The sequence below is a fragment of the Balearica regulorum genome, chromosome 6 (genome assembly GCF_011004875.1).
Source record: "Balearica regulorum gibbericeps isolate bBalReg1 chromosome 6, bBalReg1.pri, whole genome shotgun sequence".
Taxonomy (NCBI): Eukaryota; Metazoa; Chordata; class Aves; order Gruiformes; family Gruidae; genus Balearica; species Balearica regulorum.
In genome coordinates this window covers 43,403,085-43,426,459 of record NC_046189.1, presented here as the reverse complement: position 1 = coordinate 43,426,459, position 23,375 = coordinate 43,403,085, and the positions used below count along the sequence as shown (strand labels likewise).

Sequence of the window (23,375 nt, the reverse complement as noted above, 5' to 3'; positions counted from 1 at the left end):
TAGAATTTTGTCTAATGTAAGTGCAGGGTGGTTAGTTCTTTAAGCAATGATAAAATAATAGCGTAAGTAAGAAAACAGGGCCTTTTGAGGGAACAGAAGTTATGTTTGTTTTTCTCCTTTCAAATAGTTAATGGAATGAGGAATGTACAATTGCAAATTAGTGGAAAAAACAAGATCTTAAAGAAATTTTTGGTCTTAAGCTAAAATTAAGAGACTCAGTAGAACTTGATAACATTGAAGACAGTTTAGGGTGGTTTTTTTTCAGCCCCCCCCCCCCAATTGCATTGTTCCTGTTTAGAAGGTACAGCAAGAGCTGTAAAGAGCTCAAACAACAGACAGTTCTGCATGGCAGCAGATGAGCACGTCACTGCTGTATCTGCATTGGCCAATACTTGCATGATTCGCTGAGATGAATGTGGCATCTCTGGATGGGAGGCTTTTTGTGCAGTGGCTGTAACGATTCTCTTACATTATTGTTGCATTGGGAATGGTTTGATAAGGCGTCATCTGGAATACAGTGTATTTCCATTTTGTTCCAGAAGGATTATTCATGTTCAGGAAACTTGAGGCTAAAATAGGTGAGAAAAACATCCACTAGGATTCCGAGGGAAAGTTTGAGACTTCCAGAAGGATTTGAAAGAACTTAGACTGGTTTAGTTTAACAAAATTAAAAACTGAGAGCTTGCATACTCCTGTCTCATGGGCCACAAACTCCAAGAAAAACAGTGTAAAGAACACAAAAACTGTAGGAGTCAAACAAATGGGGTTAAGCTGATAAAGAACAAGTTTAGGCTGAAAACCTGAGGAACATAAAGATGAGAGCAGGAAGTCAAATTTTAAGATGGCATTTGATCCATTATGGGAAGGATTGCATGATGTGGGGTAGGAAGGAAGTAGATTTGATCCAGGAAATCTTTTCCAGTCATGTGCTCTTTTAATATTAGTACACTGCTTTATAGAAGAGGGCGGGGAAAGAATTGCAAGCAGGCAAAAACCAACTACATAAATCTTTTAAAAGAAATTAAACCCAGGACCCAAACTCTTAGGGAAAGCATTTGATTTCCAGCACTTAAATATTCCTCATACTGACTGATGCCCAGTCTTTGCTAGCACTAATATGCACGTTGCTGAAATCTGCTGCTGAAATACTGAACTCCTGTTGAATTATCGGCTTCCAAAATCATAAGGGATAATTTTGCTTTGGCAGAATAAAAATTTTGAAACTATATCGTATATTTGCACAAAGCTTGTATCGTTAACTGCACTGTTGCAGTGGAGATTTTTGTGGTCAATCTTTTGTTCTAAATCCACATTTTGAGCTATTGGTTCTTCACACATTAGTTCATCAAAGGAGGTAAAACCCTTTAAAAAAAATATTTCTACAAGTGTGTGTGTATTTTATCAGCTTACTTTCCTAAAACTGTATGTTTTAGGGCCATCATTGCTCTTTTCCTATTGACTATTCTGGTAGCCTCATACTAGCTACTATGAAGAAAATTAACTCTATCACAGCTAAAACCAGCACAAATGATTTTCCAAGCAGCAGATTGTCATGTGTTAGTCTTGAGTGTTAATGACTTTTCTGCTAAGACTTTTTTAAAGTATCAGTAATGGCATATCTTGTCTTGCATACAGGAAACTTGCTTCAGTTTTTTCAAATATTTATGTAAGTTTTAGGGAACAAGTGCCCCCATTTTATCAAATGTTCTTTCTATCAGATTTTCAGGAAATACTAGTTACAAATGGTAACAGAAGTACAAGCCAGTTTGACAAAGTTTCCCTAATCTCACTTCTTCAGTCTTTTATAATGCTATAACTTTGTTAGCTCTCCTGTCACAGTAAATTTCCAGAGCAGACAAGTCCTGAATTACTAATGAAAATGAGGAAGAATATAACTTGAAAACTCATGTTCTTTGAACCTTTGCTTGCAATATAACTAAAAAGGGCACCAAGTCAATTTTTAAAAGACAGGCATATCTTTTGTAGTATGTTTGCACTGAAGAAAGCAGCAAATTGCAGTCAAGAAAGACATCCTCTTGCCTCACGGCTTTATGAAAATGGTGCAGTTTTTGCTGCATTCTGCAGTGCTTTCAGATTCTAAGTTTTGATTTAATTGAGAAGATGCCATTGCCAGAATGTAAACCAGTTATTCTAGTCTTGCTTAAAAAAACACCTTGCAAAGTCATAACAGTAACAAAGGTGGGAATTCACCCCACCCTGTCTTCCCACTTAAGTCAAACCTCAATTAGCTTCATTTGTAAGCTAATGTTAAGCACAGGAAACTTCTTTTTTCTTTTCTTTGTACACAATAAGGAAATAATGCAGGAAAAAAAAGATTAGGTTACATGAACGTTGCGTAGTTAATAATGAAATTTGAAAATAAAAAAAAATATAATCTTTCCTGTCCACATTGACTGTCCCATTCTTGCAATGAGAAGCAATTACTACACCTCTGTGTCTGTGTGCTGCAATGCAGCCAATGAGACACTTTGCCTGTATTGGATTGATACTGGGAAATATAAACATGAAGTTTACAGTCTCCTCTTCCAGGCACTCTGCATTTTCTGTTCTTTTAAATATTCAACTTCCACCTATCTCCCTTGAGTGTGGACTGTCAGCTGTTTCTGGCCTTTTATTCTCAAATTGCATTAGCATTTTGTCTGTGTTGAAGGATACTTGTTCTATGCTTTGCAATAATCAGTTCTAAAAACAAGTTGAAAAATAAACCTCAATAAAATGGTGTTCTCTTGGGCTTTGTTAGTGGGAGAACTGTGAGTTCTAAAAGGGAGAAGAAAAAACTAGTTACAAGACTTACGTTATTGCACAATTAAGTGGTAAATCCTGAGCTTTCCATGTTTGTATGTATGCGCAGTTGTGTTAAGGAAGAGAATATTTAGTTTGAAACACTGTTCTTTGGTCCAGTTTGATACTTTTTTTTTAACTGGTCAGAGAAGTTGGTGTGTAAGTTCCTTAAGTTCATGCCAAACCACATCTTCGCTGTTGACTTTTAGCTTAGTTTTCCACTTAGTATAGTATTTGTATACCTAAGGCACCTGTTTACCCTGTACTTTGCATGCTGGGGTCAAAACCAGTCTGTGTGGTTTTAATCGGGGAGAAGAAAAATACTGAAATATGTAAGGAACATATTACTTATAAAAGTAGATGCTGCTTTTTTGTTTGATTGTTTGTTTTGTTTCAAAATTTTAAGGCTTCAATCTTGGTATTTACGTATCCACAGCAAATAGTATGAGTTTTCAAACCTCTGTGTCACTTGTCTCAGTCATGCTTTCCCTAGTTGTGCCCTATAAATAAAAGTTGGGTATTTCTGTAGACAATGATTTATATTGTTGATCGGTGTTGGTGTCATTCCCCCCCCCCCCCCCCCCTTTTTAAAACCTTCAGCAAACACAGAAATTTGAATTCTTCCTTGAGTTTGCTTCTAAAAGAAGTTTTTATATGTTAATTTTATACCCATAGTGCAAACCTTTACATGGTCAGCTAATCCAAATTCAGTCTTGAGTAAAGCAAATATGAGGATGGACTCTAGAGGAAGTAACAGTCAGAATCACATTTGCCACGACAGGTGTGCCTTTTAGCTGTTAGTTGATTCACATGCTGGTGATTGAGTTGGACCTGTCAATAAGTTGTAAAACTAATGGCGGAAATGTGTGATAGGCAGCTGGAAGGTACTGAGGTAAGGAAACCCCACAGCTATCAAAAGGGTGTGCTGTTATTTCCACCTGAATACTTAACCTTTATTTGGGCCATCTAGTCCATTCTGGTTGTGGTGATCAAAGTTCTTGCTTTTCCTAATAGAGATTTAAAACAATTCAGAGTCAGTACTGTTTCCATTTAATTGGTACGATGTTCTGTTGGGCCTTATTTGGCCTTGTGCTGAGATGTTGCTGTAAGGAGCAGTCCCACTGCCGTGGCTGCATCCCGGCCCTGTTGGCGTTGGATTGTACGCTTGCTCAGCTGAGTGAGGAGTGAGATGAATCGATCTGTTGGAAGATGTCTGTGTGTGTGTAAATAGACTACAGGTTGCTTTACCGCAGTACTACTCAATCTGTTACAACTGGCTGTTCAAGAGTAGTATTACTGAACCCCGGATCATGTCACCAGTAAGTTCAGACTGATTTTCATGGTGTCAGAACAGAGGGTTTGTTTAGAAGGAGTTGCAAGCAGAAGCAATGGGCTGGGAAGGAGAAAAGGGGTATTTTAAACTGAAGTACGGTCAGCTGAAATTTATAAATGGGTAAGGGAGTAATTTTGGAAGATGTAGAATCTGGTTCCTGAAAACTTGTACAAAACTTTGGGGAGCTAACGTGTTCGCAATGGAAGTAGCTCACACAGAATCCTGAGCCAGCTTTGGACTGGCTAACTTTGTGTTGCCAACAGTGTAGGGGCAGTAGTATGCAGCTGCTCACAGGCTGAAGGGAAAAGCAGTAAATACTTGAAAATTAACTGCACTGTGTTGTGTGCTGTAACAAGATAGTTGCATTATTTAGCTTAGCTTAACCTTGGCTGAAAACTAGTTAAGCAGTCACCATGGGGACTGTCGTGTGGATATATCCTATTTACAGGAGAGTCTTTTGCCTCTGAGAATCTGTCAAGTGGTGTAGATCTGTTTCGTTTTTACCCTTGATTTTATGCATCATGCTACAATTCAGTTTTATACAAAGCAGCCTGAATATTGAGTTTGTGATAGCCCAGTTTAAGCTTATAGGGCACAAAGTGTGTGGGTTTCACGGTGCCCCCACTATGTGCATTTCTTACACTGTCTTATTTAATGTTCTTTGTGATACTAAGGTCCCCTACCTTTTCTCCACCACTTCCTCCTGTCTTTGCTTATAATATGCAAATGTCCAATTTGGTTTTGGAATGTTAACCAAAAAAATTATCTTACTACTGAGTGCTACTTCCATTTAGGAAGAAATGCACAAGTGTATTTACTTTGGAGGGTAAAGAGTAATTTCTTTCAAGCAAAGCAGGTTTATTATTTACAGTTTTCCAAGACAGTGTGAAATAATTGGATTGCACCACTGATAATCATCTTTTGACTTTCTTGAGAGCACCAAATACAAGGTGTTGGAAAGAGGGGAAAATATGAATTCTGCTTCATGTGTAATCTTCAAATAATTTTTAAAGTAAAGTCAAGGTAGTTCAATGTGTGATACAAGTATATTTCACACACAGGTGAAATGCACAGGTGATAGCAAATGTAAAGTTTCCCTGTGTTTAAGGTAAAATAATGATTAGAGTTACAAAAGTACCTTTCCTGCAACTGCTGTGAAGGGAGAGAAGGACCATTATTTTTGTTAACATTACAGGGAGTTGAAATTCCGTTATTGAAACGGACAGTTTGTGGCTGAGATTTGCCAAGGTGCAGAAACTGAACAGGAATGAAATTAATAAGTGACACTTGATGACACAATGATGACGCAACTTTAAGCCATTCCTTGTGCTTTCATGATGGCATGTTTAAGGAAATACTGTAACCATTGTGGAATTAAGTGTATATTTAAAACCAAAAAAGAAGATTTTCAAAATAGTGGAGTAATGCATTTTATGTAACATTGTTTTGATCTTGCGATAGAAATACAAAACATACTCAAAGCCTAAATTACACTGTTGAATCCTGGGACTTAGAGTTTTTGACCGGTGCCTATCTTGGGTTTAAAAAAACCCACAACTGAATACTTGGGAAGGTTAGCTATGTCTATATAAAAATGCCATTATCTTTAAGAAAAAATTCACAACACATGAGCTTGTAATATTTGATGCTGGGGAAGGCGGCGTGTGGTGTGAGGGATGTCTTCAGCATTTAAGTTTCTTCTCCCTTTCTAAGGGAAAATAATTGCTATGCCTGTTTTAGAGATCTTGGACCATTTATTTACTGACTGTGGCAAGTGCTACCAATGTACTGAGATAGCTTTCTTCAGCAAATGGATAAAACTCTGAACAATGAAAGCTTTCATCTTTGGAAAGAGAATAAGCAACCTCAGTAATACAACACCATGCATTAAATATGCTTTTCTTTATTGATGAAGAATGGACAATGGTCTTTGATTAACTTGGTAATTTGTTTATTGTAAATATGTACAGCATATGGGAGAAGGAACCAGGGCACTGTGTGGTGCATCTTGTACATGTTGCATTGTATTTGCATTTGTTTGTTTACTTGAGTGAGAAATGGAAAGTTAGATTTGTTCTTATGTAAATATAATAGACAACTCTGGTTTTGTTCTTAAAAACTGAATTTATTTGCTCAGGTTTACAGCCATTGCATCAAGATGCACTTCCCCCCCCCCCCCTTGGAGAGTATTAGATACACAGGACATCTGTCAGTCAATTATGTGTTACAAAATTGTCCAACTGAAGTTAGTTTTGGCATATCAAAAGATAACCGGTAAGTTTGTGTGTATACATCTAGCCAATTTACTTTCCCAATCTGTAATATTCTTGGATTTGGACCTTCACTAAAATCTTGACTATGTGCAATTGACACTGGGAGGAAGAACATTTGACCACTGCATTAGATTAATTCAACACTAGTACTAGTTTTATTACCTGTAATTTTGAATGTACTGCTAAAAGTTTTCTGCTGAATACATACTTTTTATTTAGTCTAATGAAAGTATGTGATTCTCATATGTTCATGCTGGGTTATTTGCATAATACCGTATGATATTTTCATGGAGGGTTATGCTCCTGTATTTCTATTAAGTATTTCAAGAAAAGGATTAAGAAATTACCCTATTTGCATACCCCAGCACCTGCTGGTGGTATTGCAAAATTGCATGTTTTCTGGTGCCTTCCTCTCCTGGTTTTTCATCCTTGCATCTCTCAGATGTTTCCTGACACCTCTGCTCATCTACCTCAAATCTGAGTTAGTGTTTTATTACTCCTTTCCAAGCTCAGATTTGACAACCTTCCTACCTAATCCCTTTCCTCAGGTGCAATCAACATCATACCTCAACTGCCTATGGAAAGGTACTTGCCTTTTAGCTCACAGAAGTATACAGGTATCCAAGGTAGGAATGGACATAGAATGTGACCTCTAATAACATGAGTATCAGAGCATAGAAGGCTGAAAACTTACACAGGCAGCAGATCTTGAGGTTTTCTATGAGTTTTGAAGGTGGACTGAAATGTTTATTGCACTATTTGAGATTAAAGACTGACTTTAGTAGGTCTTTAGTCAAAGAAAGCTAAGAAAATGTGCATGTACTTTGTTGAAATGTATTTTACATTACTATCTGAAGTAATTTGTGTGGTACGAATCTGTGAGATAGCTTGAAGTGATTTTGCTTGTGCACATGGCTAACTTTGAAATTTTTTGCTTTGGCAATAATTCTTAACACATGCAGACCTTGAAGTATTGAAGCCATAGTAAAGCCTGGTTTTAAAACTGCTACCTGTTTTTACTTGCAGTCATGCAGTCTTTTGTATTACAATTTCTTAAGTACCGATTCCAATTTCTTCTGGAAACTTCTTTGTTTATAATTGTTTGTGTTTCTGGTAAAGTTGTAGAGGATTTTCCAAGTAGTGACCCTTTTAGTGTACTAAGGATAGAGAAGAGACAAAAAAAGCCCCTCTCTCTTTTCTCACTCCTTGGTTTACATACTTGCATCCAGTCAGAGCAGATGAAGTAGAGAGAAGTCAGCAGCGGGTGAAGTAGAAGTGTTGAAGCAACAGATTGACTGTCAGAGAGGATCTGTCTGAATCTACTACTCAAGATTTCCTCCCAGCCTTTTCTTCTCTTTTGGCAGTGTTGTTACCCTGGTGAAACAAGTAGGCTGTTTTCGAACGCAGTTGGATCCTTAGGGATCTGGGTAACTTTTCTATAGAGAAACTTTTTCTTCTCACTGGATGGTATTCAGGGCTGAGGAAGTATGCTCTGCCTGCCATCATTCCTTGCAAATGGCAAGCTGGAACAATTAAGAGCTGTTTTCACTGTCCTCAGCTCTATTGAACCTCTAAGGTTTGTCCCAAGGCTCAGGCTTTGGTGGGCTATTCCGTGCCTTCCGGACCAATACCAAAACTTAGCAGTGCCGCAGGTATAGATGTAGTCAGAAGCAGAACACACGTGCAAAATTATAACAGGCAGCAAGTACTTGAGCTTCAGCTAATACTGGAAATACCATGTTTCCAACTTAGAAGAAGAAATATGACTTTGTCTTCTACTTTCTGAAGGATAGTTCAGGGTTCTAGTTAGCCAGCAGGATGGTTCCGAGAGTAGCAGAATACATACTTTCTTAAGCTTTTCCTCTCTCAAATGCTTTGCTCCCACTCTTTAAATGGTGTAGTTACTGTGTTATATCTCTTCCATCGCTTGTCTCTTTCTTGTTTCTGGTTTAGTAGGTTGGGGGGTTTTTTGGTGTTGTCAAAGCATGGCAGTAGGGTAGAGAAGGGCAGCTGTGATGTTTTGATTGCTCTGTTAGGAGGAACGATTTTTCCTGGCTGTCCTCTGACAAGGGAGAAAAATATTGAGCCTGGGAGTGCAGTTTGACAGTAGTGGCCATAACAAACAAAAAAAGCAATTGTTGGTGTTAATGTCCACACCTTTACAGGTTGTAATTTAAAATTAAATTTAAAAAACCTATGCCTGCTGTTGATGTAACTCCCTTCCTAGATTTGAATTGTTACTTGGCTTACCTAACTCTGTAAAAGAAGTTCTTGCTCATGCAGATGGCTGAAGTTTTGTTTGTGTAAATTTATTACTATGTTTTCTTGACTGTGCCACTGTAAGACAGGCCAGCTTTATGCTCCCATTAGTGTGATGCTGTAGAAGAATCTCTAGAGTAAAACTGTCCATTTGTCTACACATTTATTTTTTTTTAAAAAATGTTCAGTGTAAAATAAAAGCTCCAAACAAACCAACAACAACCCCCCCAAATGCCATTTTACCCTGGCATTTTTTTATATGTAGGCACTTAAGAATATTTGCTCAGTTAAAATTGTCTATCAATGTAGCTGAAGAGAGCATCTACAAGCTTTTAATGCTGTAAAAGATATTTTTAAAAGATTGAGCTGTAAAATTTCACCGACTCTTTACTAGTCCTTAATGAAAAAAAATTATTAGAAAACCCAAATAATATCAGATTTTTACTACTACAGCAAGTAACACTTTCCTGAAATGGTTGTATTCCAAACGTTGCATCTGTTATGCTGTTTTCAATTTCCTATACAGTGTGTATGAACTATGTGTTTAGAAAAATTTGATCTACCCAGGGGAAAAAAATCTGGGAAGAAAGCAATCCAAACAAGTGTTCAAAAATTATTTTTAGTTTTAAATTTTCAGTGAAATGTGTGTAGATTTTATAGTGATGTAAAGATAATTCTGAATTCTAATAGCATGAGGAGAATTTGAAATCCTCATGGTAGAGAGCATCAGTAATGGAACGAAACTCTGGTTCTGTATAAACAAAATTGAAAATGCCCATTGATTTCTGGGAGCCCAGAATTCTTTTTGCATTTTAACAGAAAGATTCCTTTGACTTACTGTGTACATCAAAGGGGAACACGCCGTACTATATCATTCACAATTTATTAAGGGTAAAATGGGTATGTCTGTAAACAGCTGGTTGCAAACAAAAAAATGTGATTACATAATGTTTGGCTTAAACTATTCTTGTTTTAATGGCTTCATATCTGTCTGTGGGAAACAATGTTTTCATTACACTGAAAATACTTCACAAACGTGGGGTTTTTTTGAGAAATTTTACTTTTCTCTTTGATGTGTCTTTCTTTGTCCTTGTAAAAGTTACTTGATGAAAAGATGACTCGGCTGATCATTAATTGTTTTCTGTTTGCAGGTTGCAAAACAGCAATGTCACAGAACTGACCACATTCATCACAGTAAGTGAGCTGTAGTAATAAGCATTCTGGTAATTTTCTGAAAAGCATGAATCATTTAGGAAAAAGGAAAATGTTATGTACTCTATGGCTTAGTGCTAAATTCTGCATCCAGGTCCCGATTTCAGCAAGACATTAAGCACAGGCTTAACTAAGACTTTTAGATTCTTAGTCCACATGTGCAACTATTTTTGTGACTTCAAAGACCTAGTGAGTAGGTCTTTAACACTGTTAATCACTCTTTCTGGATTTCTTTGAATGTAGGCTTGAAATATAAATATGATAGAATGTAATTTTAGTGTGTTGCACATTTTCAGTACACCTTTAGTAGTTTTGATGTCTGATGTTATACAATTCAGGGAGTATTTAAAATGAATTGAGAGATTGTGCTGAGAGTTTCAATTCCAAAATAAATTTTTGGCAACTATGAAAAGTATTTTGAGCAGTCAGAGAATGTGTGATATTTTGCTACACGATGAGCATGAATTATCTTGTTTTATTAATAGTTTACAAGATTATTAGGAAATAAGGAATTTTGCATTCAAATTGATTTGCTTGGGTTTTTTTCAGGATAACTAAAGAAAAAAAAGTCTTTATGTCTTACTCCAGTACTTTTGTTTTAGACAAAGTTAACAGTGAAAACTAAAATAGGTGGAGACTTAAACAGAAAGCCTGGCTGGCTTTGCTTACCTCACAGATGCAACTGTCAGGCACACTTTTTACCTTCTATTGTACTTACTGTCTGTCAGGTACATGAAGTGAGAGAGGAAAATCTGAGAGAGATGTGAAATGATTTTTCAAGTTTATTATTTTGAAGCTGGTCATATTAACCATCAATTCTTCATACACTTGTGATAATATACCCTGAAAATAACAAATAACATACTTATATTTGTAAAGACATATTGTGAGTCTATGTCCAGTAATGAGATTCGTTGGTTAACAGAAGCTTTGTTTAGATCCAAGACAGGATATTGTGTGATACAATGGAGTCTTATGTTTCAGTAGCGACCCTCATGCCTTCATCCCAGAGGTAACCTTACAATCAGTAAAGATAAAATTTGCACTGACAATAGGGGAAAAAAAAACCTAGGAGGTTTTAGAAGTATTTCTTCAAGTGTACAGTTGCATGTCTTCTGTACAATGTAGAAAGAGAAGCTATTAAAACCACTACATATGACTTAATACAGTATTTATGGGAATGGTAAAAGCACCAACATCTGCTGAATTCAAACAACAAATAGGTTCATATGGAGAGAGCAGATCTATTAAATAGGAGGGATCAAGTAAATTAAAGGTCAAAACAGTTTTCTAATTAACACATTGCTTAGCAGGCAGGCATATGTGAGCAGGTAAGGGCGGGAGGTAAGGTAGTCTGTTATTTCAAAGTAAGGAGCAGCAATCTGAACCAATTAAAAAAAAAAAGAACTAGGAAAGGCATTAAGTAATTTGTAGTAACAGACAAAAGTAGGAAAACTTATATCTAGGATTTAGAGTTTACTGCAGGTATTAGACGTTGTGAAGCTTTCTGTAATACAGTAGTATACTGCCAGCTTCTGTAAGGTGAGCCAGTTCTAATGAAAAAGCTTCCTTTTCATAAAAGCTGAACCCTGTTGGTTTTTTGTTAATGAGGTAACATTTTTTTCTGGGATGTACTGAAACTGAAAGACTGCTACCTTCCCGGCCTCCCTGTGTCTGAAGAAAGACGTGGAAACTTCCTAGAAGAAGCTTCCAGTTTGGTAGGGGGGAGGAGAGTGTAATATCTAATTAGTTTTAAACATTAACCATATCTTGGGTTTTAAAAAGCTAAACCTGCTAACTTTCTGATTTGTGAAATCTTGTTTAAAAAAAAAAAAAAATTAGTCCTTTTCCTTGGGAAGGAGATGCAGTCCCATTCAGAGTACAGGTACATAGAAATATGAAAACAACCATTACTTGAGTTGAAAATTTCTCTCTTGACTTTTCTGAACACTGAAGTGTTATGGGGGCCCCTTCCTCCTTTATGTTCTGGGAGTTATTACTCACAAACAAGTCTAGATCTTACTTAGAGGTGCAGTTTGCCCCAGACCTACAACCACGGAATGAGAGCTGCTAGCTGGCTGCAGCTGACCTCTCTTACTCTGTGGAACAGTCAGGATGAATACTAACAAAAAAGTGCTTTACTCAGTAAAATGAGAAGAATGCTCCATAAATGGTCAAGTTGACATACATAACTTTTCTCCCTTTAAATATGCAATTGAATAGGAGGAATTTATAGAAAGACTTGTGCTTTTTGATTACTTTTTCTGTAGGCCTTAAAAAAATGGAAGGGAAATAATAGCCAGGTGTAGATCTCTCTCTCTCAACAAGCTTATTTTTAAGGCTGATTGTTTTTACTAACTCAGTGTACTGGTTTATTCTGCTTGTGTGTTTATGGCCAACTATAAGTTACTCAATACTTTTGTGAGTGAGAAGAATGTCAGTCTCTGAAAAAGAAGAAAAAACATATCCTTAGTCATCTGTAACATTTTTGTGGGTCCAGTCAATTCTTTAGCCCATAGAACATACTTTCTTTGTTATGAAGCAATAACAACCCTTCCATCCAAACAAAGAAACGGCACTTCCGTATGCATTCTGCTGTAACAAATAGGCTGCTCGAGGGAGAGCTTGAAAAGATTAGGAAAAATGGCAAGTAATAATTTCTTGTACTTTGAGTTGTGGGGGGTTTTTTAATTTCTTTGTGTTTTTTTGTTGTTTGTCTGTTTTTTTCCTGTTAGTCATGCCATTTTAGATAAGATGTTCTTGAGGATACTAATTTCTATTCCCAAGATACAAAATTATTTTCATCTCTAATGATGGCTCTTTTTATTTGTTCCAAAAGGTGGTGGTGAGGAATTCTAACAGTACCACTTTACTTGTGGAAACAGAAATAATGTAGAATGCTGACATAGTATTTGAAAGTTATGCAGATAATACTTTCTAAAATTTTTCTATGTGGTTGTAAATAAAGAATTTATTAATGGCTATAGTTAAGCAAGTAAAAGATCAGCTGAGCAGAGCTGAACAATTTTTTTTAGAGCTAAGGTAAAGTTAAGAAGAGTGGCCTCAGGATTTGGCCAAATATTGTGATGACAAGTTAAACTCTTGAGAGATGTTGCCATTACAGGAATACTAGTGTTGGTGAATACTGTGGTTAGCAGAAGCAGCATTCTAGGTGACATCTACACTTAAGTTTTTTCCATTTTTTGAGGGGGAGAGCGGAGGAGAAAAAAAATCTTATGCAAAGAAGAGGAAGATGTTAAAGGATTTGTAAACCATGCTTTCTAAAGAAAGTAGAATAAGGGTTTGACAGGTTTTGAAAACTATCCAGTTTCTTTTCACATTAAGGAAGTATGCATTGGCCTACTTTGAATTGGTGACTAGGAGTGTGAAGGTGAACAACAATAAATAAAGTGTTTTGAGTTTTTTTGCTGACAGACCCAGGAAAGATTTTGTATATTTGAATAACTGGTTCTAAAATACAGAAGCAAATTGCCAAGAAAAGCACTTCCCATACACGAAACTTTAGTGTATATAGTGCCTGTTTGCAAACTAAATAAAAACAGAGTAGACTTGCAGAAACATGCAAGTTAGGCAAGCATCCTGCATTTTTTCTTTAAAAAAACATGAGCTTTGTCCCTTGTCGGCTGCTACATCTCAGAACAAAAGAAATTACACAAAAAATGTGATTGTTGAGCTGTAAGTGAAACTTGGTAAGAAGTATGGTAACTGGCTACTAATGAGAAACTATTGATAACAAATTGGAACACATTGTAAGGACAGGTAAGGGTGAAAGAAAAAAGAAAAATTTGAACTTGGGTTAACAAAAACAGTTCTATGCTTTTATGGCAATTTGAGTGTATCATTAGCTCCCTCTCCACAACTGTTCCCATTCTTCTCGTCAGAAGTTAGCTTAAAAGCACCTAGATACATAGCTGCATTTGCCTTTTCATCATGTAAATACTCAAAAGGATGCAGAGAATTCACGTGAGGGAGCATTAGATTTTGGAAAAGGAATCTTTATTTTTATATACCCCCAAAACAATTCTGGGCCCTACAGTACAAGACAGACATGGACCTGTTAGATAGGGTCCAGATGAGGCCACAGTGGTCAGAGGGCTGGAGCACCTCCTGTGAAGAAAGGCTGTGAGAGTTGGTTGTTTCAGCCTAGAGAAGAAAGGGCTCTGGGGCAGACTTGATTGTGGCATTTCAACTTACGAAGGGGGATCATAAGAACGATGGAGAGAGACTTTTTACTAGGGCTGCAGTGATGGGACAAGAGGCAGTGGTTTTAAACTGAAAGAGGGTAGGTTTAGATTGGGCATAGGGAAGAAGTTTTCTGGGCTTTTTTTACTGCGAGGGTGCTGAGGCCCTGGCACAGGGTGCCCAGAGAAGCTGTGGCTGCCCCTGGCTCCCTGGCAGTGTTCAAGGCCAGGTTGGATGGGGCTTTGGGCAACCTGGGCTAGTGGAGGGTGTCCCTGCCCGTGGCAGGGGGTTGGAACTAGAGGATCTTTGAAGATCCCTTCCAACCCAAACCATTCTGTGAAAACATATTGTTCATTGTTTGTAGTAATAGTATTTGAAAAGTGGCAGTTTGGTTTTTTGACAGTGCAGGTAGATGTACTTTTGGCAAGCTCAGAAAAAAATTTAAAAGCTTCCAAAATAGCCGATCCCCCAAAGAATGTGAGAATTTACTTCCTTCATAGATGTGCAACACTTGCAGATTTAATTAAATCTTTACTTCAGTATAATAACAATAATTAACATTGACTAAGAAACTAAAGATAATACCATTTTAACAGTTTTATGTGTTTTCAGTAAGTATACAGAGTGTAAATAAAAGGCAGAAGGCAATTATGCCTTTTTTCTATTTATTTTTGCATAGTTATGTTTAGAAATTAATCTCATTAAAAATTGAAATAAAAGTAATTTATTGCTCTATGTTGCTGATTTGTCTGCAAATATGGCCATTGTGTGTGTACATGTATATGCTTGTATGTGTATATTTAGATTTATTTATCAAGGAAAACAAATTAACATGCTAGATAAAACAATTATGGAATTAAAATTAACAAAATTACTGAAAGTTTGAAGGAAAGAATTAATAAACTGCGTATTTCTCTGCAGAATAGCTAGTTTTATTACAGTTTTCTTTTAAACTAATAGACTACATTTGATCATTTGATGTGTTGTATTTTATAATAGGAAGGCAGTTTTAAAAAAGAAAACATAAAAACACCTCACTACTGACACAACTTCTGTAAGAGTTACTCCCAACTGTTTTAATGCTGCTGTTGCAAACCAGTTTTAATAACAGTTATTTGCTGAAAGGGTTAAAGAGCAGACTTTGATTATGTATTTTCAATCCATGATTAGCATCTCTTAGAAGGAATAAATGGTTTATCAAGCTTTACTGTACAGATGGCAACTGGAGGAGCTCAGATGTAAATTGAATTTGCGGTAGTACCACTGTATTGTTAAGACCAGCTGGTTTTATCTTTGCAATAGCAATGATCTGGTTGCACAAAAAAGTGTTTTTGTTGTTTACAGTTACTTCAAAAGTTTAAAAGTTCAGAAATCTTTCAAAGTACATATGATCAGCTAAGATTTTTGACTTTGTTTGCTTTGGCTTTCTTATAGAAAGAAGTGTTCTTAGCATTTAAGTACAAAGCTTCGTCTGATTATGGGAAATGAGAAATATGACTTCTAACTGAATTTCAGAGTCTTAATATACAGTAGCTCTGTAATTCAGATGTTTAGGTTAAGAAGACATTTCTAGTCAACTAGTGAAAAGATAATTTTCCATATGTAAGTTGATACAACCTTATCTTTTGAATCTAAGTCTTCAGGGGCTTTTCTGCTGGTAGCTAATCTGAGTATTGTGTTCTTCTGTCAACTAGAAAGCTGCTTTTAGTGGGACTTCACCAGTTCACCACAGGAAAGCTCCAAAAAGTGTGGTCTGGGTAAGGGTTACAAGGAGGGAGGCATATCTTACGTGGGGTTTTTTATTTGCTGTTTCCAGAATTCATAATAGTACTGTGAATCATTTGGTATTTGATTATATTCTTAAAGTCTTAAAAATCCTTAGGCAAAACTGAATTTGCTTTATTTAATTTCTGATTTTAAGGTAAGTACCAAATCCTGTGGTAATAAAGAAAATTTGAAATAGTGGAATCAAAAGAGTCAAAACTGGGAAGGCAACTGGAATCCTTAATTAAATAAACAATGAGAGTTCTTTTTAACTTGACAACTGGAAGAGCTTAGATGTGTATTTAGTGAGAAACTGATGTGAAAACAGAACAGGTTGGTAACAGGGAGCGGCATTCTGATCAGCATCTCTCTTCAACCACGTGTGAAAGGCACAAGGCCTTGGCTTATTCTTGATTTGTGGTTGTAGCTCTGTTCTTCCATTGCTTGTAGTATCGGTAGTCCATAAACCATTTATTAATTTATCTTAACAGTGGATGAATAGGAATAAAAGATTTTTTTCCCAGAAATTTTTGCCTAGCAGGACAGGTTGGGAGCAGTAGCAAAAAGGCCCTACGGCTTTTGGTAGACAGCAAGCTGAACGTGAGTCAGCCATGTACTCTTGCAGCGAAATAGGCCAACTGTCTCATGGGGTGTATTAGCAAGAGTGTAGGCAGTGGTCTGAGGGAAGTGATTCCCACTGCCCCATCTGGCCCTTGTGCTAGCACATCTAGAGTACTGTATCTCAATTTTGGGGTGCCCAGTACAAGGTGATTCTCCCCCCCTGCTGTGCTCTGGTCAGACCCCACCTAGAGTACTCCATCCAGCTCTGTGGTCCCAACCACAAGAAAGACATGGAGCTGTTGGAGTGAGTCCAGAGGAGGCCACAAAGATGATCAGGGCTGGAGCACCTCCCCGATGGAGACAGGCTGAGAGAGTTGGTCTTGTTCAGCCTGGAGAAGAGAAGGCTCCGGGGAGACCTGATTGTTGCCTTTCAATATATAAAGAGGGATCGTAAGAAAGATGGAGAGACTTTTAACCAGGGCCTGCAATGACAGGACAGGAGGTAGTGGTTTTAAACTGAAAAAGGGTAGGTTTAGACATAAGGAAGAAATTCCTTATGATGAGGGTGGTGAGACACAGGAACAGGTTGCCCAGAGAAGTTGTGCATGCCCCATTATTGAAAGTGGTCAAAGTCTGATTGGATGGGGCTTTGAGCAACCTGACCTAGGAAAAGATGTCCCTGCCTACAGCAGGGGTGTTGGACTAGATGATCTTTGAAGGTCCCTTCTAACCTAAACCAGTCTGTGGTTCTATGAAACACTGAAATGGGCCCTCAGCCTGCAAAATCTGCATCTTGCTTACTGGACAAGGCTGTGAGCAATTTGATGGAACTTTGAAGTTAAGTGCTTTGAGCAGGAGGTGGAACCAGATGGCCCCTGTAAGATCCTTCCAATCTAAACAACTCTATGATTCTATCTTAACTAGAAAGTCCTTAATTATTTTCCTCCTCTTCCCCTTTGTCTCTTTCCTCCTAGGATTTTTAAAGAAGGAAGGTAGAATGAGAAAGAAGCAGTAGCATCAAGGAATTGTTTCAAGCCAGTGCTTTATAGCAGGTAATATGTGGTGGAAGGCAGCTATCATTGTGTAAGATTGGGATGTATTGATTTTCTAACAGTGATCGACTCTTGTTTTTTCCACTGCCTTTCCACATCCTCAGTGAGACCTTTCTTAGGGTAGTGCTGTCTCCCAGATCTGGCCAGGCCTGAATACCTTATCCTGATTGCCTCCTTAGTTCTGCTGCATTGTAGTACATCCTCTCAAAGATGTGTTCCTTTGCTTTTCTGTTGGGTTTGGTTTTCCCCGGTTTGGGAATAATTGTCTTAAATTTGGATGCCGCATGGTGTCCCGAACAATGAAGTGTTGGTCTGTATTTGACTTGAGAAAAGTATATTTCATGCAGGTGCTCCCTGCATGTATTTTAGTTTGCCAACACACTTTAACACCGCTAAAAACCCAAAGTAATTAGCTAGAGGTAATGAAGAGATGGGTAGGGGTAGTTGAATTGCAGATGAGGTAAGAAATCACCAAAATGTCTATTGATAGCAGGTGGAAAATTGAACAAGTTTGGTGGTTTTTTTCTTTAGTTAGTTTTGGGTTTTTTCAGTGAGATGTGATATGGGAGTGTCAGGTGAATACCTGTAAGTCATAAAATAAAGATGTTGGATATGTATCTGTGTATATCTGATCCTACCCTTTTCTAAGGCAAGCACAAAGGTAATGCCTGAACTAGTTCTGCCTTATACTGCAGTCTACCCAAAGCCCTAGTGTGATTTAGCCTGGGAAATTCTAGAGGGAATGTAATTTGGGGGATGAAGAGACCTTTTTTCCATATGGATTTAGAAAAATACTCTTGGCTTAAATTGTGTTTATGTTTGGAATGTTAAAAGCAGCCTGAACAAAGTCAATAGTGGGCAGAGAGCTCACAGAAATAGAACAGATTAAGTTTATCAAGTGTCTGACACTAGTAATACGAAGACGTAAAGACATAGGCAATGAGAAGAAAGGATGGGAGGTAAGGAGATTGTAAAATGTGTACTTTACAGGCATTATGAAGTAAATTTTCATAAGGTTGCTTGCAAGTTTTGTCTAGTGTTCAAATATTTGCTCCTATATATTTAACATATTGAGGGTTTGTATGGCAATAGTTGGACATCTAGCTACGCGATTGTATGCGTTTATATATATTTGTAATACAGATTTGTTTCCTCTGTAGTCCAGTTTCACTGTAAAATCAAGCTGCAAGTTTGCACATTTAAAAATTACTCTAGACTACCAACATCTACCTGAATTTCAAGACTCCAAAACTTCCTATCAAGGAATTCATTCATTCAAGTTGTGATGAGCCTGATGATGGACTGTATGTTCTCATACTTAATGGAGAATGTGTGTGTGCGCGCACATATATGTGTATGTGTATACATGAATATATATATATAAAAAATTGTTTTATTGATCCATGTATAATCTATTTTATCTGAGGACCTAGTTCTTTAGGTATTCATTCAGTAAGGCAAGATTCTCTTTCCTTTTTTGTCACAGCTCTAACCTGGATTTTTTTTTTTTTTTTAGATTGTATATATGTAAAGAGATGTAGAGCTGAATGTAGTTTTGTTGATTTCAATGAAGCTGTGGTAGTTTATTCTGCGTGGTGGTCTCTAATAAGGATCCTATTAGGCATGTTTTGTTTATTTGGAAAAGGAAAAAATAAATTGAGATTGTGTGCATGTACATTCTGAAAATATAGATTTTAAAATGATCAGATGTTTTCTAACTGGTTTTACATGTTTTGTCAGTACTTGAAAGGTTTTCTTTTTAGGTTTTCCAAAGGTAATTTATTTAAAACAAGCACAGCAATGAAAAGGATGTAGAATTTGGAGTTTTAATATTCTTGTACAATTCAGTGGAAGCAAAGAAATAGTTTGTTAGAGCACAGCTTAAATGCGTATCAGTTGAATAAAGCATGGGCTTAGAGCTTGTAGAGGGGTTATATGTATCATCTGGTTTAGATGTATTACAGAGGTGATGTCAAGGTGAAAGCAGACTTGCAGAATGGTTGGAAATCATTGATATTCTGACTCTGAGGCTGTAAATGCCTCTGTGGCAGATGGAGTCTTTGTCAAGGAAGAAAAATGGCAGCTCTGGAACATCATAGATGTTTTTGCTTAGCAGCTCAGCACATAGGCTGTGACCTTCCAGTATTCGGGAGTTCCTCCTGTGCTTTAATAAATTGTCCTCTGCTTTTATTTTCTACAAGTAGATAAATAGTAGTCATCACAATTCAGTACAATTTGGGGTATTTCATTACAAAAAAACATCAGCATGCTTCATTGCCAGATTTTTTAAAAGTAAGTTTTGAAGGTTGTTTGCAATTTCTGCATGAAGTGCCAGAAATAGCTTTTAACTAAGCCGTGTGTGTTACTGAAAATAAAGGGGGTGTGTGTGTTTGTGGGCATAGATGCAAACTACTAGTACAGCACAATATTAAAACTCTATATGTTAATTTTCTGGAATATGATTTTAAACCACAAAAAACACAGTAAACTGGACAGTGCTAACTTTTTAGAATATGCTCATACTGTGGGCATCTGTATCTGTGTGATTTATCCCAGCAAAATGCAGAATTTTATACTATATATTGAAGAGACTATTTCTGATTAGTTCAGAGAAGATAAATGTGATTGATAAATTCAGTCTTATTTCTGAGTTCATGTTTTTTTTCTTTATTGATAAAAATTCAAGTATCTTTTAGCACCTGGCAGCATCTAATTCTGTGTACTGTTGATATGGTTTCATCTGTGTTCTCTTATGAGGTGGAGTCTATATTTATAGAATGAGGGTTCACTTTATCTGTAAAGTAACTGGTTTGTATGTTCTCATCTCTATTAATGAAATTTGGCCAAGTGTAAGTTGTGAAGTTTGATGTCCTGTACTTAAGATATATGCGTGATTGCCTAGTGTCAACAGTTATGTACCAAAATCACATATTTCATATGTACAGTAGATTTGGGTATCTTGGAGTCTTTCTCATTTAATTGTTTGAATTTAACAGTTCTCTATAATCTTAGGTCCCATATACACTAGTTTCATCCCTAATAAAACCATCGATGTCAGTTGTTGTAGCATGCGGCTTCAAGAGCCTATAACATCTTGTAGAAGATGCTCAATTGGACAGTTGACCTATATTACAGGGTAATAAGTCATTGTTAAAAGTGCAAGCATTTCACAACTATCACCTGCCAGCCATACTCTTTAGCCTACTTGACAATTGTTAGAATTATAGAAAGCAATCGCTGTTCATCACAGAAGAAAATGACCCAGCACTTTCCAGGGTCAAGGTTGTTGCAGTACAGTCTCTTTCTTTCAAACCCTGGAGGTTGTATAGCCTTTGCTTTTAAAGGTGAGCCTGCTATAATTAACTGTGCCTCAATCTATTCAGTTTCAGTCATTTTGAGATGTAATGTGGATGGTGCTTTTGCAGGACAACAAATGCTTTGTAATTGAAACCACAGCATTTTTGATAGCATATGATTGAAAATAGTCTTCATAATCTTTTGATTAGAACATGTTAATGCATGAATGACAGTAAGACTGCTTCATATGATATATGCCTGGATGTTCGTATCATGTAGCCGCATATCTTTAAAAGTGAGAGAAATAGAAGGAAAAATAAGTGTTACATGCTCGCAGCTTTCAAAGCTCTCAATTACTTGCCTAGTTCATTATGTCCAGTATCTTGATGGTATTCTTCCTGGGTTGTATAGCAACGATTTGATGTGACTGGCTCCAGGGATGGTTAAGTCCATTTTCAGACGTTTCATTATTTTTCTCCTCTATTTTTCAGTGATCTCTTGTGCCTTCCGTTTCTTGGGTGTTGTGATGGCCATCATCACGATAGAATGACTGAATGACTTTCTTGTGCCCTCAAGATAAAATGAGAAAATAAATTACAAATTGCTTTCATTTATTCCTGAGGAGTTCTGTATGCAATTTTGGTTTACTAAAAGTAACTAAATGGCAGTTTGTCCTCATGGTATTAGGGTTTTAGAGTGTTAGTTGAAAAAGAAAGGAGGTAAAACAAGCAAACAAACCCCACACACAAACAGAAAAACCAAACCTACCAAACAAGCCAGCAAATACTTATTTTCAACTGTTTTGTATTAGTTTTTGGTATGACTTTGGAGCTTATCAACAATAATGCTAACTTGATGGTGGCATTATAGTAACAATATCTTTTTTTGTATTATTTCAATTAAAAAACTCTGTAAAATGAGAACAGTGGAAAAATTTAGTCGGCTGTATTATTAGTTTGGGGGCGAATTCAAAACATAGTTTTTATACTCTTGGAGCTCGGGGTGTAACTAGGTTACTTTTTATCTGTGAAGTGTAAGGCAGCATATATCCCACAAAATCAAAATATGGTATTAGTATAATGAGAGAAAAATGCCTTTGAAAATACTTTTGTAATGTTTTAATTTTTATGGTAGTGAATAGTAGAATAAATCCATCTAGTATTCATCTGTTTTTCAGTAAAGTGTTTTGTGTAACTGATATGTATACTGCATGCTTATACATACTGTTACTGAACTTGCTGGATTGTTTTGCTGGGTTTCATGATGATTTTGCATCTTCCTGCAAAGCAATTGCACTTTTATTCGTGTAATGGTTCTAAATTCTGTTCCTGTTTAATCAGTAGATATAGAGATTTCTAAAAATGTGTTGTTGTTCTATTAAATTCTTGTATTAATTGGTGTGTAACTTTAGCTGTGAAAGTACAGTTTGTTCTAAGTGACACCCAGTTTTTCTTAGATATTCCCTGCTGTTTTACAGAGAAATAAAACTCCTTTGTCTCCTTAGCACCCATTGATTTTTCTTTCAAGACTACATTAACAATGCTGATAGAACCCATGCAATTAGAATCCACATTTAGCAATAAGTAGAGAAATAAATTTTGTAAAATAAAAAGTGTTGTACATACAGTGTTAAGAAAATATTTTGCAATATTGCTGTACTTGAAGCAGTGAAACTAGGAGGACAAGATACTGAAAGGTCGAGGAAAAATGAGAGAAAGAACAAACGATGCAAAAAGAAAATGACACTGAGGTCTTGGTTTAATACATATGTATTCCAGGTTGATGGCTGATTTCATTAGCAAATCTCATTGTTATGCAATGTCTGTTCTTCTGCAGCAAAATGAATATTGTATTCTCAGAGGATCTGTGAGTCTGTGTATGTGTATATTATGATGATAGATAAAGAATACATATTTATAGTTGTTCTAAGCTTTTAAAACTTATGAAAATATTTATATTTGCAAAATAATTTTTTATTTCAACTTTCTAATAAAATGGTAAATTAATGGTTATTTTTATGGAAAATAGTAGTTTAACCCTCCTTCTCTGTGCATTTCTTTGCCATGTTTGCTACCTATGTGATTCTTTTCCCCAAAACCTTCAGTTTGACTAACTAACAGTTAATACTGAATTTACTATATCAAAAATTAAAATTTAACTATAAGAATATTGGTCTCTGCAATGCTTTTTCAAATGGCTGATAGTAATGTATATAGAACATTGAAAGAAACATCATCTCAGTCTCAAATCTCATCAAATTTGAATTTCTCTTTATTTTATTCGAATAACTCTTTATATTTTAATAGAATATACTGAAAAATATTGAAAAACTGTTTATTGGAAGATGCATCAACTTTATTACGAAATGACATGTTTTGGTACATAGGACAATGGGTTCCTTAAGATACTGGTGTGCTTTAGTTTCTTTTGTTTCCAAGTTGCTAGGTAAAACTACTGTTTCTGTAATATTAAGACATTTTGATAAACACAATATTCAAAATGAGAAGGAACATAGCAGAAGGCTTTGATGCAGGAAAATTAAAATGCAGTGAAATTAATTAATTCAGGTATTTTTCTATGCTCTTTCAGAATTTATTCCATGTATAAACTTTGTGGGGT

The 23,375-nt window shown here is 36.4% G+C and overlaps 1 protein-coding gene across 21 annotated transcripts in view; it reads left to right on the top strand.

The window, feature by feature from the left end:
- BAZ2B (bromodomain adjacent to zinc finger domain 2B) overlaps nt 1-23,375 on the top strand; it is a 160,282-nt gene that overhangs the window by 37,166 nt on the left and 99,741 nt on the right. For 20 of the 21 annotated variants that reach the window (XM_075757423.1, XM_075757421.1, XM_075757429.1 and 17 more), the window contains exon 2: nt 9,819-9,861. The exons of the other annotated variant lie outside the window; for it this stretch is intronic. The gene's annotated coding sequence lies outside the window, so the exon portion shown is untranslated. The remainder of the gene's footprint in view (nt 1-9,818; nt 9,862-23,375) is intronic. 21 annotated transcript variants of the gene reach the window in all.